Source organism: Eulemur rufifrons, chromosome 30, assembly GCF_041146395.1.
Source record: "Eulemur rufifrons isolate Redbay chromosome 30, OSU_ERuf_1, whole genome shotgun sequence".
Taxonomy (NCBI): Eukaryota; Metazoa; Chordata; class Mammalia; order Primates; family Lemuridae; genus Eulemur; species Eulemur rufifrons.
In genome coordinates this window covers 15,192,326-15,208,472 of record NC_091012.1, presented here as the reverse complement: position 1 = coordinate 15,208,472, position 16,147 = coordinate 15,192,326, and the positions used below count along the sequence as shown (strand labels likewise).

At 41.7% G+C, this 16,147-nt stretch overlaps 1 pseudogene; it reads left to right on the top strand.

Annotated features, from left to right (window-relative positions):
- Positions 1-2,424: 2,424 nt before the first annotated feature.
- LOC138378774 (ATPase WRNIP1 pseudogene) overlaps positions 2,425-16,147 on the top strand; it is a 30,594-nt pseudogene continuing 16,871 nt past the window's right edge.

The following is a 16,147-nucleotide window of genomic DNA, read 5'->3' as shown; positions in this document are numbered from 1 at the left end:
GCATTGTTAGATTTGAATTGCAAAGTTTTCTTAAAGATTTTTGCACCTACATATATGAGAAATATTGCTCTTTTGTAGTTTTCCTTTCTGGTAAAGTTTTTCTCTGATTTTGGTGTTAGGATAATGCTGGCATCATAGAATGAGTTCTGGAAGAGATTATAAAGTATTGGTATAATTTATTCCTTAAAGGTTTGATAGAATACATCAGATAACCTATCTGGTTCTGGTGCTTTCTGTTTTAGAAGGTCAATAATTATTGATTTTATTTCTTTAATAGATATAGCTACATTCTAATTATCTATTACTTCTTGTATGAATTTTGGCTGATTGTACCTTAAAAGAAATTGATCCATTTTTATCTATTAATAGATTATCAATTTTCTAAGGATGAAGTTGTTCATAATATGTATGTTTTTATTGTCCACAAGATCAGTAGTGATGGCCCTCCTTTAATTTTTATACATGTCTGCTCTCTTTTTTTCTTAGTCAGTCTGGCTAGAGCTGTATCAATCTCACAGATCTTTTCAAAGAACTAGCTTTGGATTTCATTAATTTTCTCTATGAAATTACTGTTTTCAGATTTATTATTTATTTTTTCTGTGGGGTTGTTTTAAGATGTTTGCACTATTCTATTTCTTAACTTGGTGATTGTATGAATTTATTAAACTAGCCAATTAGTTTGCATGCACTTTTCTATATACATGTCATATTCCCAAGAAAAATTGTTAAAAATAATATGGCTGAAGAAGTGGTAACTTAGCAGAGCCGCAGAGATTAACAACTGTCATCAGATGGGTATTCAAGTAAGAAGCAGGGCGGCAGGGGGATTGGGCTATGGCATAGCAGGCGATGGCCCAGAGGCCTTGGTGAACCCGGACAGGGCACACGGAGTGGAGGCGGCCACTGAGCTCAGCGGAGCCCTCTGGGGCCTGGCGAACACGGCCCTGTGCACTGTCCTCCATGCCTTGTATAATTATTTGGGGGCAGCGAAGAGCCCAGCTTTCCAAACGCGTTTTCAGGCTGGGCTGGGCAGCATGCCCACCTACAGCCCGGCCGCCCAGAGCGCTGTAGCCGCCGTCCCCACCTCCGCCTCGGCTTCCAGCCCAGCCGCCACTGCAGTCCACGAGGCTGCCGCGCTCCACAGCCCGGGAGGCCGCCGATTCCTAGCGCCACTCGCCTCCCGGGGGCCCCCAGCCCGCCCAGGCCCCAGCCCACGACCCCTCCGCCTCCAGCTAACGGCGCGGTAGGGCCACAGCCCAGGCACCTGCACACCGGCTTTGGGGAGCCAGGGAGGCGTCTGCTGGGGTGGCACAGCCGCCCACCATGGAGCCCCAGCTCCTGGAGCTGCTTGCTCAGCGTCAGGTGGGCCTGGCCCAGGCCATGAAGGGGATGGAAGCTGTGCTCAGGCTACTTGAGGACAGGGGAGCGCTCAGCCCCAGGAGGTGGGAGGTGCCCAGGCAGAGCCCTGTGCAAGCTGCTATTGGCCAAGGAGTCAGACCAGTTCCAGGACCTGCGGAAGTACCAGGACCTGGAGAAGACTCACCTGCTGCCCATTCTCTACTTGAACGGCGTCGTGGGACCTCGCAGCATGCTGAGGCCTCCGCCTACAAGGGCTCCACCTACAGCGTCCTGGCCACCATGTCCTCAGGCTCAGGGAGCAGCAGCTCCCTCAGCAGTGTGGGCGCCACAGGGAAGGCGCCGTCCCCACCCCAGCCCCTCACTGTCCTGCAGTTGAACGAGAAGGTAAAAAACTCCCCATCCAGCTTCCCCAGTGACCCAAGAGAGAAAAAGGAGCTGCACAAGTCCCTGCCTTCGCAACGCATGGGTGGCCTTCGACAAAAGGTCCGTCGCAGGCTGAATCCCCACTAGGAGAGGGTGAGGATCCAGTGCACACTGGTGCCCGCAGAACCAGTGCACCAACGCCCTGAATGGAGAGGTGCAAGGAGGTGGCCAAGGAGACTGACTTCTACCACACACTCTGCAGCCAGCCACTGAGTGCCGAGACCCAGCTGAAAGATGACACTGCGGGAGCGTGGCCTGCTGCAGCAGTCGCAGGAGGACAAGGAGGGACTCCGCGAGGAGGATCAGGAGACTGGAGACCTCTGGGCCCAGCAGCGGGTGTTGAAGCACAGTGGGTCATCCGAGATCCTCAGCAAGCTATGGCCATGGACAAGCGGGAGGTAGTTAAGAAGGACTATGGTTCCCTGTGGAAGAAGTACGGAAGACAGCTGAAAAAGTCGCCATCTACAACTCAGACCTGAGCCGCTTGGAGCAGCTGGGGGAGGAGAACCAGCGCCTGCTGACCTTGACCCAGCAGAGGGACACGGCCCTCCAGATGCAGCACCAGTAGCGCCCTGTTCCTGAGGAGGTTGGAGGCATCCACCATGAGCTGCACGAGGCCCCGGCCCAGAACAAGGGCCTGTAATGGGAGATGGAGCTGACAGAGCTGAGGACCACACAGGTGAAGACCCCAAGGAGTCAGAGAAATACCGGGAGGAGCGGGCTGCCGTGTACAGCAAGCAGCGGGACCAGGTCATTTCTGAGCTGGACAAGCTGCAGAGGTGGAGTTGGCTGAGTTCAAGCTCAAGAGAAGCACGTCTGAGATGGTCAGCGAGGAGATGTAGGCACTGTGGCAGGTAACAGTGCACTGAATAATGGCACTTTCATACAAAGGGTGCAAGACTTTTCCAGAACATCGAGGTAAAAGCTAATGTGAAGAGGAATATTTACTTTGATGAGTTTTTCTTCTATCTCCTAAATCTTAACTCAAGCTTTGATGAAATTTTTGAAAAGACTATCATGTGAATACATGTATAATAAGTAATGATAATGCATTAGAACTTTGTAATTATCCTAGAAAAACCACCAACTCATTTTCGCATCCTGGTATCTGACCACATAATTGTTGGAGGAAAATGACATCAAATAAGAAAAAGAAAATGAAGAAAAAAAACTTTGAAAATGACTGAGTTAGTAACTACCCTAAAATGTCACAGAATGTCAGATACATGAAAGGTGAATCTGGGATAGGACAGAGCACATGTACGGAGCGTTTTTTTTTTTTTTTTTTTTTTTTGAGATTTTCGAAGTTAACTGTGAAAACTGTATAGAAATGTGGAAAGCACAGAGAAGGACGAAGAACACCTGAATTCTCCGGCGATAAGATGCTGAGGTCTCATGTCTAACAGCAGCTGAACACCCCTCCTGGCACTGAGGCGTGCCCTTCAGCCTGAGGACTGGTTCTGGCCTCTGTAGGAGATTTTGGCTGAGCATGAAGTCCACCTGTCAACTGAGGCAGGAATTTCTTCCAGGCACTGTTCTGAGTCAGCAGGCAGGAGAGAGGAAACCCGCCCCACCCCCTTGCAGTATCCAGGACTGAATTTTGGGTTTTAGTATTGTATTTGGTTGTTATAATTGGGTGTAAATTAGTGACAACAGTGCAGCTTTAGGAACAGGAACAAACTGCCCTAAAAGTTCTAAAACTATGGACAGGGGTGCCATCAACAAACTTTACGCTAGATTGATTCTCCAAGTTATATTTGATAAGAGATATTCTTAATCATATGATGACAGTTTTACATGTTCCTAAGAATCTGTGTCACAGTAGTCTTCTCAGGTGAGGCCTCTCCTGAGAGAGCTTTCCTGACTCCTGTCCCACAGCCCTTGTCCTCTTCACCAGAGCCTTCCCACCTTTGCAGAGATTTGCTTATTTATATACCATTAAGGGCAAAAGTTCCATGAGGATGAGGTTCCCATACCCACGCCTGGCCCTAGGCACTTAATGAATATTTATTGAAAGGGTGAGAAAATAATCTGCAAAGTAGATGATATTACCTTCCCATTTCAGGGGAAGTTCTTGAGATTTTACTCCTGCATGGGTCTCATCTTGTGTGAGTTCTTTTTGAGTTTTCCGAGACTCACATACCCCCGCATGTAGGGGTGTGGCCTTCACTACAGCACCTACCTGGAGAGAAGAGTGATTGGATAGATTGTGCACCCATTTCTGATGCTGAGGAGACATCATTTCTGCTTCAGCAATCTCCATCTTCTTCATCAAGGGGACCCTGTCATTCTTCAGGGTCACAGAATGCTCCAAAGCCTTTCCCTGTGACCACCAGGAAGCAGACCAGTTGCACCTTAATTCATGAAATTTCTGATAAGGGGATCACAGCATCAGACTCCTTGGCATCCTGAGGCCAACTGTGACCTGAGAAGGACACATGGGGACTTGCTACCAGGAAGGCACTTTGCAGAGAGGTCTGAACCCTAGGGCCCATCATTGCAGGAGGGCTCTCCTTCCCATAACAGTCATTAAGCCACTTCCAGGAAGGCATTTTTTGAGAAATTTAAATGAGGACCAAGATGTTCATCCCAACATTTTTAAAATCATAAGGAATTGGAAAAACAGAAATATCCAATAATAGGGGAGTGTGTGCCCTGGACCTTTTGCTCATGCATAATAACATTGCTAACATTTTCTGTTTAAAAATAGATTTGACTGTGACCTAGTGTTTTGAAACCTGCTTTTCCCCCTTCACAGACCCTCTACAAAGTCAGTACCATTCGTGGACTTCCTAATGTTTAGTGGCTGCTTATTTGTTAATCTAGGACCCTATGTGATGCATTAAAGTAATGCCTTTTTGATGATCACACAGGTTGTTGAAATCACCTGGTTCTCTCTGAATCACTGCACAGACAAAACACGATCTTGAAAGAAACACACAGACTCATACTATATTCTTCCTTTAAAGTTCTGTATTGCTTATTTAAAAGGAATTTTCATTTGTAATTAGAGCTTTAAGTAACATTCTTTGTAGAACTTTTGGAAATTATAAAAATACAAAGAAACCAAAGAAATAAATTTTTCACATAATCCCTATAAGCAACACCACATTCTTAATGTTTGGCATAGTTCCTCCAGGTCACTTTTTATGGACTGTAAATTTTGAGCTCATACCGTACAACATTGGCTATAATTTTTAAGTTATCAATATAATTGCTATTTTAATAGTATATCATCTCACATAAGCATTTCCTCATGTTTTTTAATCCAATTTTTAATAAATGCCTAAGGTTCCAATGAAGGGGCATACATCATTTATTCAACCAATCCTCTATTATTGGACCATTCTCTTTTAAGAACAGAAATTATAAAGATTGAATTAGTTTTAGATGGAAAAAAGAAAAAAATATATAAGTAACCAAGGGAAAAGATAAAAAACACAACAGAAATAGAAAATGGAATTATTTACAGTCACTGCTATCTCTGTCCTGTCCCAGGGGGCCCTGCTGGCTTGGGCCTTGTACATCAAATTATGTCCTCCCTTCCTTCCTCCCTTCTTTCTTTCTTTCATAGATTACCTGAGTAGTGATCCACCTTCCATGTTCAGAGATGTATGGGAGGCCATAGACAGGAAAAATGCCTTTACCTCTCTTTCCTGCCCCTTAGTGTCATCTATAATATTAATCTCCTCATTATTCACCTTGAAAATGCCTTTGACTGGAACCTCATTTTTCTCCTTTGCTTACCTCAAGCCAGTGCCCATATCCACAAAGCCCGTAGATCAAAGAAAAACAGGAAACAACTTAACAGGTAATATTTATTGAGAAGATTAATCCCTTCTGAAACTATGGAAGGGAACCATAATTAACACATTTTGCAGTTGAGAAAACTGAAGCTCAAAAATGTGGTCCAGATCTCGGAGATAGAAAGTGGTGAGAACCAGGATATAAATCTGGGCGCCATAATTCCAGAATGAACAAACCTCTATTTATACTGGCCTTGAAACTAACTGGAAAAAAAAATTGGATCCAATTTAGCAGATATGTGTCTTGAAGCATAGCATGTATGCCTAAATGTATGGGAATGGCAAGGACAGGTTGAGCATCCCTAAACCAAAAATTTGAAACTTGAAATGTTCCAAAAGCCAAAACTTTTTCAGAGCCAACATGACACACGTGGAAAGTTTCAAATCTGACCTAATGTGATAAGTCACAGTCATAATACAATTGCACAAGACACAGTTTATTCCATATCCCCCAAGGGCAAAAAAAAAAAAAAAAAAAAAAAAATCCCTCTCAGTCCCCTTCAGCTGCAATAGCTCTTTTCTGTGCACACCCATATTTCCCCATGCAAGCAGGCCCACAAAGGGCAATACTTAAGAAAATGGCATGTGTGCAGGCCAGAGGCAGCAATGGTAGGTTCCCCATGGTGCCCCACATAGTTTCAAGACCTACATGTATTGCTTACTGTGTTTTTGCTTATTTTCTGCTTTGTGGTATAAAGATACATTAAATTGTCAAGTCTTGCAGATACTCCTATGGGTAACAATGATAAGAAAAGCAAGAAGCATTTACATTTATCTATAGCACAAAAAGTCAATCTACTGGAGAAACCAGACAGTGGCATAAGTGTAAAACATGTTACAGAAGAGTATAGTGTTGAAATTATCAACATATATGACCTGAAGAAATGGATAAAAAGTTAAAATTCTATGCTAAAAGTGGCAGACAGAAGTTAATGAACACTGCATAAAGCTATAAATGAAGATCTTGATTGTGTGTCGCAAAAGTAAATTGAGATGCACAGTGAACACATGCCACTTAATTGTATGTTGATCATAAAACAAGAAAAGATCACAATAGACTAAACATTAAAGAGAACTGTAAGTATTCCAAAGGCTGTCTGCAAGAATTTAAGAAGACATCACATTACATTTTTAAAGATCTATAGTGATAAAATGTGCTAATCATAAAGCAGTGGAGAAATTTATTGATGCGTTTACCAAAATCACTGCTGGTAAAAATTTCATGCCAGAATGAGTCTACAATGCTGATAAAACATCACTGTTTTGATGTTATTGCCCCAGAAAGAAACTGACTACAGCTGACAAGACAGCCTCTGCAGGAATTAATGATGCCAAAGACAGACTAACTGTGCTGGAATGTATAATGCAGCAGGCATGCGTAAGTGTAAACTTGCTGTGATAGGCAAATGTGTGTTTCCTTGCTGTTTTCAAGGAGTGAACATTTTACCAGTCAAATGTTATGCTTTAAAAAGGCAGGGATTTCTAAGGATGTCTTTTCCAATTGGTTGAACATACATTTTGTAACAGTGGCTTATGCTCACCACAGGGAAACTGGACTGGAAAATAACTGCAAGACTTTGTTATTTCTTTTTTATTTCTCCAAATATGATGTTGATACAGATGATTTTTTTTATTTCTTTACAACAATTTTGCTTGTCTTCCAGCTAAAATTTTCATTAAAAGTAATGTTTATGCCATGTGCTTTCCCCCAACGTAACTTCATTAATTTAATCATGTGACCAGGATATTCTTATATCAATAAATAGTAAATATAAAAACACTTTCTTGAAGAGCATGCTAGCAGCAGCGAACACAGGTGTGAGTGTGGAAAGTTTTATAAAGGAGTTTAGCATGAAGGATGCCAATAGCTGTTGCCAACACTTGGAACACAGTTACTAAAGATACAATTATGCATGCCTTGAACAAGCTCCGGCCTGAGACTATTTTTAGTGGTAATGGTGAATAAGTTGATGGCATTGAAGTTAGGCATATCAAAAGAAAAAAAAAGTCTGAGCTTCTTACACATGCAAAGCATTTACCTTGGGAGACCATCAGTAAACTGGACAAAGTGGATATTAAAGAAGTTTATAGCACTGATAATGAAGCTCCAGTTGTTTATTCACTGACATATGGTGAAGTAGCCAAAATGGCTCTGAATAAAAGTAATCATGATAATAGCAAAGATGAAGATGTTGTTAACAAAAGTTAACAACCTATAGGTGACATGGTGAAACGTGTGGCTGGATTACTGAAGGACTCAGAGTATTTTGCATTCTTACAAAACAAGAAATAATGATGGTTTACAAAATCAAAGAGACTACTGAGATGATAAGCACTGTTAATGAGGCAAATGACTCTGGAGGAAACATGTTAGGTGTTCAGCAGAATGCCCTCTCATTTCTAGAGGACCCACTTACTGGTGGTCCCTCGATTGCTTTGATTCTTCTTCTCAAATAAAAAGGAAAAGAAAAGAAAGTGTGCAGTAATCTTTTAATGAAATCACAGATCATATGTAAAAACTGCAAGCCTGCCATTATTTGTTGTTGCTATTGTTTAAAAGCTGAAACAGATATTCTGGTGATGCTACTGTGCTACGTAGCTACCCTGAACATATATATATTTTTTTACTTCATTAATGGTATATACTTTTCTTTAACTACAAATGTATAAGAAAATTATTGATTATTAGTAGACAATTAGGAATGATGGTGATTCCATACAACCACAGATTGCCCACACGGATAGTTGAGATACTGACATTTTTCCTTTCTTATGATTTTAATGTACAAAAATTTTACTTCATGAACAAAATTATTTAAACATATTCTATAAAATTACATTCAGGCCATGTGTATAAGGTATGCATAAAACATAAATAAATTTTATGTTTAGACTTGAGTCCCAATCCCAAGATATCTTATTGCAAATATGCAAATGTGCAAATATTCCAAAATTTTAAAAATCTAAAATTTGAACCACCTCTGGTCCCAAGCATTTTGGATAAGACATACTCAACCGGAACATACTAATGAAGTATCTGACAGGAGCACATCCAGCTTCCAGTGGCCACAAGAAAAAAAAAATATTACAAGCCCTCCATGAGATCCCTCATATTATAATCCCAAATCCATACTTTCTTCCTCAATGGTAAAAAAAAAAAATCAAACTTCTGAATTTGGTTTGCTTATTAGCTTTTAATCAAATAAAATAATACAGAATGTACTGTTTTATGCTAGTCTAATTTCATGATATTTGCAAGTTTCATACATATTTTTAAAGTGGCTATAAATAATTTTTATATGCATATCACTTTTGAAAAGATATAAAATCTATTTTATTAATTATTTCTATTATTAAAGCAGAGTTGAGTTGTTTTGGATAGTCCGGTTTGGAACCTGAGAATATCTTTTGCCTGGTGCCTGATTGTTCAATTTGGAGGCCTGACCCCATATATGCTTGGCAAGCAGAAAGCTGGGATTGCATTCACATCAGCACATTTTGCCAGAGGTTGAGGAAGTGGCCAGGACAAATGTCTTGGTGGCATCTGGGGAACATCATGAGCAAACATCATGCCTGCTTACTGTTATCTTGGCAATGATTGTTTAGTCCTGGCCAAAATGCTTGGATGCAGCATGGGCCCATGGAAAAATCCACCTCCCATCCTTTATCTGTTCATGAGGTGAGAGGGAGCCCAGTTCTTGTCTTGATGGGAGGCTCTGCCAGGGCCATGGATCACAACTCAGGTTTCTTTACAGCCGGCTCATTTGTAAGACCAGATCCAGGTCAGATCTATTCTTGAATGTATAGACAGGAATCAGCTTCCTAGGATGATGTGAGAGGGACAGCATTCAAATAAAATATGTTAGGAACCCCTGACAATAAAGAGTAAAAACACAAACAATATAAAAAATCAAACAGATGCAAGACCTATGAAAACATTTCACAGTAAAAAAAAAAAAAAAAAAAAAAAGTGCAAATGGTCATTTCCCACACAAAGAAGCATCCAACTTCAATGGTGGTTGGAAAAAATAAATTAAATTAAAAATATATGTGTTTTGTGTGACCATCAGATTTCAAAATTAAATGGTTCCTAATCCTATATCTTTTTCTGATCAGTAGTTTGTACATGCTTACACAGAGTATAAAGGACCAAAGAACTTTTGAAGAATAATTAAGGAATATGTGTCAAAACTTAAAAGATGCGTGCTTTTGCATATAGGATTCTACATCCTGGAAGGCATGTGATAAGAACACTTGAACATCTGCACCAAAGTGCCCACACTAGCCTGCTGTTGGTGGACATGTAAATAATAGCAAAAAAGGAGAATGAGGAGGAGGAGGAGGAGGAGAAAGAGGAAGAGAGAAGTACACATATGTGAGGAATCCTCTTGGTCATCCTGGGTTTTTAAGATAAGCCCCACCCCAGAAGGTCACAGAAATAAAACAAATCAGGGAACCCATGAGGACCAAACGAGCAGGGAACTAGAGGGAAAAAACACCCTCAGAGTGCCTTTCCTTTCAGTTTGCTGATGCTTCAGTTGAAGTCTCCTGGGAATCTTCCACAGTAGGATCTTCGTTTGCAGCTCTTCTCGCCTGTAGTACAATTTATGTTAAGTGTGTGGACATATCTCAACTTACTGTTTCCCTTGGGAGATGGGAAGAAAGAGTAGAGTCCTTGCTCATATTTGAAAGTGAAGGAAGCACTGAAGGTCCTGCAAACTTTGCCAAAGTTTCTCCTACCCTCATGTTATATCAGTACCCAACTCCAGGCAGTCCCCAACCCCCATAATGTTCTGATGCACAATCAAGATCCACTTTCATTTGGAATCCATTGCTATTCTACCTGCCACACACAGTTTCAAGATATCCCCATATCCCATCCAAAATGATCCTCCAGGTGTAGCATGTGCTCCTGAGTGAGGAATTCTGGAATATACTGTGCTCTTTGTGTATTTCTGCTGAGTTCCTCTACCCATGCTTGGAGAAGGCAGTAAACACAGAGTAAATAGGAGACACAGGGAGGTCCAAGGATGATTTCAGTCCTTCAGATGTCTCACCTTTGCCATTGTTTCTTCTGTCAGTCATGGTGTAGAGGCCCAGAGTCTGGAGTTGCTGGGGCTCCTTTGGCTGCATATTCACCTTATTTTTCTTATTTGCACCCAAGGGCTGTGGGACAGGGCCCCACCTCACTCTTCACTGAGCACCTCCATATCTTTATCATGTGCCCTAAAACCTGATAATCCTTCCACATTCTCTGTGGGTTGAGAAGTAGGGAGGTCAGTAAGTCAGCATCCATCACAGGCAACGTTCAAAGGTTAATGTTAGGACAGGCTTTTTGGATTTGTGTATTTTTTTTTTTTTTTAGGACAAGACACAGACAAGTAGCCCATTAGGTCTCTGAAAACTCATAATGCAGTAGTCATATCCTCACCCATTATGAACAGAAACACAAGGAAAATGTGCCAAAAGGTGTAAGAATGATAATAATCCAGCTGAATTTATCGGCTCAGATTACAGATGCTGAATAAATTCTACAGAACACAGTGGAATCCCGGGATGACTGAGGTAAGGTAGAGGGGAGGTTCCCCTTTCCAGCTGCACTCTTTGCTGCCTCTAGAATTAGCAGTCACTTAGGTTAGCATTTTTTGTTTGTTTGTTTTGTTTGTTTGTTTGTATGAGACAGAGTCTCACTCTGTTGCCCAGGCTAGAGTGCCATGACATCAGCTTAGCTCACAGCAACCTCAAACTCCTGGGCTCAAACAATCCTCCTGCCTCAGCCTCCCAAGTAGCTGGGACGACAGGCATATACCACTATGTCTGGCTAATTTTTTTATATTTTTAGTTGCCTGGCCAAATTTCTTTCTATTTTTTAGTAGAGACAAGGTCTCACTCTTGCTCAGGCTGGTTTTGAACCCCTGAGCTCAAGCAAGGGCAACGGGAGCCTGTATCTACCCTATAAAATACCTGTGTGGAGTTTCAGTCTTGGATATATTTTATGCAGGAAGAAATATATCAATCCGGATACGCTCCTTTTATCTATTTTCATAAACCTTTACTTTATAAACTATATATTTGGCTCTGTGTATTTTTATTATCATTATTTTACTTTTATTTCTGTTTCCTACTATTTTTTCATCCTTTGCGATGACCTCTGCCTGAGAGACCTGATCAGAAGAAAGAAAAAAAACCTCTTTGCGGGGAGCGTAGCTAACTCCCTGCAATATAGGTATTGTCATTTTCCTTATATATTGTTATATTTTATTGATATATTTTTATTGATAGTTTACACTGGGATCATGCAATATTTCAATATATAAATTCGCTTATTTTTTATGTAGGAAAAATAAAAGCATTTGACTCTGTTTTGTTCTTTGCCTGATAATTTCCATATTATAGAGGATGACGTAAACATTCATATTTTCTGAATATTTTAAATTTTAGATAATTATGCATTTTATCCACATGTAATTTGTTTTAATTGCATGTGTGGCTTACAGGTCTGCTTTCTCTTCACTTCTTCTTCATCCCCACCATGGCTTCCCCAGAATGCGCAGCTTTTGTTGTAGTTGGGGAACAGCATTTTATTATCCTAGTAAATGGGGGCAATTCAATGATATCATTGATTCAGTTTGAAACCATGACAGGTCTTCAAATACAAGTGCCTACATGGGTAAAAAAATTAAAATTTACAAGTTAAAGTTGACAGGGCAGATGAAATTTTTTAAAAAATTGTTAAGTTAAATGGAGACCAGGTCTGAAGAATCCCTGAAATAGGCCTTATTAGTCACCTCAACCTTGCTTAGTTTGCAAACATAAGTAAAACTTAACTTGAGCCATTACTTGCAAAGGCCTATATTTAAAAAAAAAAACACATAAATTAAGCTCAACCAATCACAAGTAGCCAACAAAATTCTTATATAACTATGGTCTTTCTAACAAGATGTGAACTAAAATAAAATCTTAATTCCTCCCCCCCCAGCTGACTGAATGGACCACCCCTCATTGGCCAAGATATTAAAAATAATAAGTGAAAATTTTTTGTCCTCATATGAACAGTTGTCAATGACCTATAGCTTGGAAAACAGTAAATTAAAAAACAATGTAGAATGATACAATTTATGTTAAATTATTTTTATATTTATAATTTCATACAAAGTATCCAGAAAAATAAACACCAACGTCTTAACAATAATTTTTTCTATGAATGGAGTGAGTTTGGAGGAAAGGGAAGACTTTCACTTTATAAAGATCTGTATAATTTGACTTTTTTTTTACAGTATGCATTTCTTTATAATTAAAAAAAGATGAAAAAGTGTTGTTTCCATTTGGTAGGTGGGCAATAGTTTCATTTTCATCAGTATCTGTAGCATATGTTAGTTTACAGTACAAACCTGTGAAAGCCCAGAGGAAAAATTAACACAAAAAAATCACACCTGCAAAAAGTGAGTGGTTTATCTTTGCATGACAGCAAATGTTCAAGGTGAAGACTGGTCAGGATCCACCATTGCTCCAGCTCACTGGATAAACCTAGCACCTGCCAGGGGGAAAGCAGAGGGCAGGGAAGGCCAAGCTACAGCTTCTTTCCTCCCCGCAACTCCTTTTCATGGAAGTTTCCTATTACTAAGTAGAAAATGGACTCAGAATGCAATGTGTACCTTTGGGGATTCAGGTAGAGAGACACAGAATAGAATATGAGGTCATTGAACACACCTAGATGCAGAGCTCCAGGCTAAGACTCAAAATGCACCATGAACTTGTGTAAAGCTAAGATGTTACTCAACCTCCTCTCAGTGTTAATTTTCTAACCTATTAAATGAGAATTACATACCTACTTGATTAATTTGATTTGAGGGTTAAGTTCATTAAGGTATTTAAAAGTGCCTTCTACAAGTGTTCCCATTATTAAAAAAAGTAGTATTAGACTGCAAAACACACAAAAAGAATGATGTCAATGAGACCAAAGACAAGATGTCCAGCTTCCTAAGCAGCCTCAGCAGCATCAGAATGAGTGAGATCAAGTAACTAGAATTGTTCACAGCTCCACTGGAGTAGATGAACATGGGGCTACAACAAGAAAACTAGTGGCCAGTGTACATTGACTTAGGTAGTGAGGGTGGAATCCTGTGACACACAGTTACACAACTGGATCCCAGGAAACAACTGGAACAAACCAGAAAACCAAGCAGATATTTCCAGGAATGAGGTGAGCAGGGTAGGATCAGAGCCACAAAATCTAAACAGAAGACACCAAGCCACAAGGAGCACCCAGCTCTGTGAACAGCAGCTGTGGTTGCATCAGGACTGAGCTTCTGAAATAGCCACTGTGGGACTGCTGAGAGCACAATCTTTGTAGCCACGCACCAAACAGCATTGCCTCTGAACACAGATCACAACACCCTCCTCTCCATTAATCCTTCCTTTAATATGGTGGATACTCTTATGTTACAACATCCCCATCCATCACTTGTGGGATGTTGGAAACTCCCACCTAAAGAGGGCTTAGGAAGGAGTAGGAAGACAATACTTGAGGAATAGGAAGAGATGCATGCCCTTCACCATACAGACTGTCTGCACAAGCCTTATTTAAAATCAGAAAGGAGGCCGGGCACGGTGGCTCACGCCTGTAATCCTAGCACTCTGGGAGGCCGAGGTGGGCGGATCGTTTGAGCTCAGGAGTTCGAGACCAGCCTGAGCAAGAGCGAGACCCCACCTCTACTAAAAATAGAAAGAAATTATATGGACAGCTAAAAATATATATAGAAAAAATTAGCCGGGCATGGTGGCGCATGCCTGTAGTCCCAGCTACTCGGGAGGCTGAGACAGGAGGATCGCTTGAGCTCAGGAGTTTGAGGTTGCTGTGAGCTAGGCTGATGCCACGGCACTCACTCTAGCCTGGGCAACAGAGTGAGACTCTGTCTCAAAAAAAAAAAAAAAAAAAAAAAAAAAAAAAAATCAGAAAGGAGCCTTAGTATTGTCCTGTGGTCTCCTCCTTCTTTTGCCATGCTTATAGATGACACGATGATTTCTTTCCCTTTCAATACAAAAGTGCTGATGAATGAACATGTAATTATTTCTAAAGAAGTAAACTCTTCACAGAGTAATAGGGTCCAATTTCCATGGTCGGGTTTTTCAATTCTTTTGATAGAATCCCATAGTCAAAAATTACAAATGAAAGCTATTGGAATGTGTACTATAAATAAGGTCTTATTTTCATGTATATTAACAGCCAAGTTTTTACAGATTATATATAACACCATGAAAGCTGGCACCATCTGGGAATTTTTTAAAAACTGTCCCTGAGGGCATAAAAATTTAGGGACATCTATCCTTAAGAGGCTACATGCAAACAGAAGTTCTTCTGGATGTTTCCTTTCTCTAGGCAGAAAAATTCAACAGAACAGGAGTTAAGGTACATCCCTGACTACTGTCATCCAGGACAGAGATATAAAACCTGACGGGCTTCAAATGCCCCTCAAATGCTCCATACCTTGAAAGTCACTTCCACAAAGCTGAAACACTTTTTCTGTTCTGAGGGATCAGGTCACTATCCGTGTCTCTGAGACACTGGCCAGTCAGGCCTGAGTTGAGATGAGGGGGATCAGTTTCAAGTGTAAAGAACTTGAACCATAATCACTTCCAGGTTGATTTGAGGCAGGGGAGGGCCTGTCCACGTAAATGGGTTGGTGAAGGTAGCCAACCACACATGCCTGGGAATTGGGGTTTTCCCTTCTGCTCTGAGCAGATCCTGGGTAATGCAATAATTAGCATGTCTCACCTTCCACATCTGGGTATCAGTGAGGGTGACAATTCCACAAAGGCACAGTCCATGTCATCCCCTGCAAAACTCTCAAGTTGTTCATAGGTGGGCCAGGTGATTGATTTCTCCTAAAAGCAGTGGAACTGTTGCTCTGGCTGGAGAAAGCTGGTGGGGCGTGGGGCGGGGGGCGGTCAGCAGCACAATGGACAGTGTTGTGGGCGTCACTCTGTTTCCATAGCAATTTAGGAAAGCAGGCGGCTCTGTGACCTGGAGGAGGCAAATAATCTGGAAAGATCCCCTGGTGCTGGTGGGAGAGGAAAAGGAGCTGTACAGCTGAAGGTGGAGCGAGCAGACCCACCAGATTAAGGTAAATGCAAGGTGTACTTCTCAGCCGCACACCCTCCTCACTGCCCTGCCTGGACTGGCCCTTTATCTCTGCCCAGAGTAGGTCATAAGGAGGGCGACAAGGAGGCAACAGCTAGCTTCCTTTGGAAAAGGCGAGGCACGGACTTCCCTGTCCCTCCTTCTATACCTGCGCACTGCCCCCGAGCCTGGCGCATGCTGGGATTGTAGTCCCACAGCTCTGCAACCAAAGGCCTGGCAGCAGTGATGAGACTACAGCTCCCAGAATGCAGGGCGAGGTGTGCGGCTCCCTACCCCTCCTTCCAGGGGTGCGCATCACCCCTGAGCCCGATGCATGCTGGGATTGGAGTCCGGCCTCCCTGCACCCAAAAGGCTGAGCTGGTAAAGGATTAAGATACCCTGCAAGCCCTGCGAAGTCCCAGCCTTTGGCCCACCCCAA